We start from the raw sequence: 3,627 nt of genomic DNA, 5'->3' as shown, positions 1-3,627 counted from the left end.
GGTAGCACATGCCTTTAATCCTAGCATTTGGGAGGCAGAGATCCATCCTGATCTCTGTGAGTTCAAGGCCACACTGGGACAGAGCCAGGCATGGTGGCACACACCTTTATTATCAGCACTAGGAAGGAAGTAAGATGGCAGGGTACAGAAAGGTATTTAAGGCGTGAGTAAACAGGAAGTCTCTCTCTGGAGGCTGAGGATTTTGTAGAGGTAAGAACGTGGCTGGCTTGTTCTGTTTCTCTGATCTTTTAGCTTTCACCCCAATATCTGGCTCCGTTTTTTTTTAAATTATTATTAAAAAGACCTTTTAAGAGTCATGTTACAGCCCTGTATCTCCTACTGTCTCCTCATAGCACTGAGACTAGGAGACGGATTATCTGAACAGTACCAACAGTGAGCTCCTGTTCAAACCTGCACCCTAGGCGTCTCACTGGCCTCCCCCTAGTTCTGGCCCTTCCAGTCATTCCTCTACTGGGAATACCCTAGCTAGACTCTGACTTTTCAGATCGGGTAAGACCTAAAGAGCTCCTCTGGTCCAGCCCTGTGTCATTTGGAGACAAGGCAGATAGGAGTGTGTGTAGACCTGGCTGGGATACCATGGAGGAACATTGATGGCACTTAAGAATGGGCTTGGTGGCTGGGTCCTTTTCCCAGCCCTGAGATGCACACAAAGGCAAGACTTCCCACTATCATTCCCAGCACATAGATAGAGAGGGAAAAATCAGAGATAATAGCTTGGAGAAGAAACTGGTTATAAGAGGGTAGAGACGGAGGGAAGGAAGAAGCCATCAGAGCACACGACTTGGGATCTCAGTGAAATATCCTCAACTGGAAGGGGAAAAAGCAATGATCACGAACTAGGCAGGTGCTCCCATAGTAAAAATCTGCTATGTGCTGAAGCAGGTCTACAGTTAGGGACATGGGCAAGCATAAGCACACAGCTTGTCATCAAGGCATTGATGTGGCAGTCAGTCAGAGAAAAAGGAACATATGACAAGTCAGCTGACCATGGTAAATTCAGGAGAGGGTCCTGGCAAGAGGAAATTCTTTAAGGCTAGCTGAGCAGGTGCATTCGTTAGAACAGGCTCTGTCATGCTGGAATAGCAAACAAGCCCAGACTCTGTGGAAGTGGCACATGACAATAATAAGTTTTCTCCCATTGGTTTTGAACTTGCTTGACCTGGGTCAGCAGCTGGTGGCATCTTTGTTTGGAACCCACACTGACAGAACATCTCGATGGGCACAAGAAAAGAGAAAGGAGAAACGCCTATGGACATGGTCCTTGTCACATCTTCTCACATCTTATTGGGTGAGTTCCACACTGAGTGTCATTGATATGACCCAAACAAGCCACACCCTCAAGCAGTAGGTACAAGCCTCCTCTGAGGACAGAACATATTTGTGAGTAACAATCCGACCTCCTATAGCAGGGGGAGCTTCCTGGTGGAGATCATGTGGTATGGTTGTCTCTCAAGACAAATACAGTCAGGAGACCATGCTCATCCAGTGAGACTGCACATTCTGTGAATGAAAAGCTTGGGCTTTGGAGGAGACTCTGGAGAGAGCTGATGCCACCTCAGTTTTCTCACCTGCTGTTTGGGTATACTAATAAAATACACTTGGTAGACTTGCTGGGAAGCTAAATAGAGTAACACGCAGAGCTGCTTTGGAATGGTAAATAGAACATGTTAAAAACAAAAAACTATCAATAAAAACATGCTAGATAAATACCAGCTTTCATTGTTATTTTAGGTGTCATTTAAGCCCAAAGAACTAAATAATCGAAGTTTATTTGGAGAAAATACTGTAGAAAGTATGCTAACCGGCACCAAAGAGTTCTGGTAGATGAGCGTAGCAGATCAGAAACTAAATAAGTCAGAGCCAATTAAGGAGACCACAGGTGCCCTTATGGGAGTTTTAGACTCGACTGACCCATGGAAGTATAAAGATCTTCCTCTCAGTGGTCACCTAGCAGCCACCTGCATTTCCCTTGAAGGCCAGACCAACCTTCCCACAGGAAACGGTTGCTCTACCACAGTGGCATGGCCCAATTACTACACTCCAGCTCTTTCTCAGACTGTCTGGGTGACCCTGGGCAAATCCCTTCACCAGTCTGAGTCCTGGGTCTCCTCTTCTCTGAAAGGAGAGGTGGGTTTGAGGGTGTGCCCTTGTCAATGGTGCCTAGACTTTCTTCTGTAACACGAATCTTTTTTTTAATAAAAAAAAAATTGTATTTACTTAGAAGCATTCAGAATGTCAACAAAACAGCTGCAATTTTTTTTTTTTTTGCAATTGCAGAGTGGTATTCAGTTAACAGAACAACAATTCTCTTCGTATAAGCTGCATCAGAGACAACTGAAGATAAAAAAAAAATAATAAAACAAAAACAAAAAAATAAAACAAAAACAAAAAAACCTACTGTCCCCATATATAACTAATTTCTGCTGTGCACCAACAAGAACCTGCTTTAAATTTCCATGCCAGTTTACAACCCCCAGACTGGACCAGGCAAGGTTAGTGGCTATTGAAATTGCCACCAGGACAGGGCTAGCTAAAGACACACTTGGTAGTGTGTTCACTATACAAAAAAAGACACTGTACAGTTTAAAAACAAATCTTACACAGCCTTACATTTCAATTTTTTCTTTAAAAGGAGTGAGTCGTGTACAGGGGGGGTTAAATGCTTTATAAACAAGAAATAAAACTGCGCTAGAACCAACTTATTCGTCACCATCCTCTTCTTCCTCCTCTTCATCCTCCTCCTCATCTTCCTCCTTTTTCTTGCTCTTTTCAGCCTTGACGACCCCCTTCTTGGCCGCATCGGGTTTTGCTTTAGCTCTGTAGCAGCGATATCCTTCTCATACTTCTCCTTCAGCCCGGCAGCCTTCTTCTCGCAGGGCTGCTTGTCCTCCGCAGCGGTGTTGCTCCGCATCTCCCCCAGCTTCTTTGCAACGTCCCCGATGGACAAGCCAGGGTGCTCTCCTTTGATTTGGGGGCAATACTCAGAACAGAACAAGAAGAAGGCCGAAGGAGGCCTCTTGGGTGCATTGGGGTCCTTGAACTTCTTTTTGGTCTCCCCTTTGGGGGGGAGTGTAGGTTTTCATTTCTCTTTCATAACGAGCCTTGTCAGCCTTTGCCATGTCTTCAAATTTCCCCTTTTCTTTAGCAGACTTCGTCTTCCACCTTTCTGAGCACTTCTTCGAGAACTCTGAGAAGTTGACAGAAGCATCCGGGTGCTTCTTCTTGTGTTCCTCCCGGCAAGTTTGCACAAAGAATGCATATGAGGACATTTTCCTCTCGGCTTCCTAGGATCTCCTTTGCCCATGTTTAGTTGATTTTCCTCCGCGAGGCACAGAGTCGCCCCGTGCCCATCCGGCTCTCGCTTGCCACGGCGCTGTCTCTATGGAGCTCAATGTACTGCAATGGCTGTCTATAGCACGAATCTTAAAAGGTCTTATTAATAAAAACAAATCCAGAGCCAGGTATTGGGGTGAACGCTGGAAGATCAGAGAAGCAGAACAAGCCACATTCACCTCACCTTGCCAATTTCTCAGCTGATTCTGTTTCCTCAGACTGGAAGCCTCTGAGTCCTTATCCAAATGGATCTCAGCTGAGCTGCTGCTAGAA

General features: G+C 45.4%; 1 pseudogene; it reads right to left on the bottom strand.

The window, feature by feature from the left end:
• Positions 1–2,720: 2,720 nt before the first annotated feature.
• LOC118595029 lies at positions 2,721–3,325 on the bottom strand (annotated as a pseudogene).
• Between the last annotated feature and the right edge of the window lie 302 nt (positions 3,326–3,627).

This window comes from Onychomys torridus, chromosome 13 (assembly GCF_903995425.1).
Source record: "Onychomys torridus chromosome 13, mOncTor1.1, whole genome shotgun sequence".
Lineage (NCBI taxonomy): Eukaryota > Metazoa > Chordata > Mammalia > Rodentia > Cricetidae > Onychomys > Onychomys torridus.
Note: the sequence above shows the minus strand (reverse complement) of the source record. Positions and strands in the feature narration are given on the sequence as shown.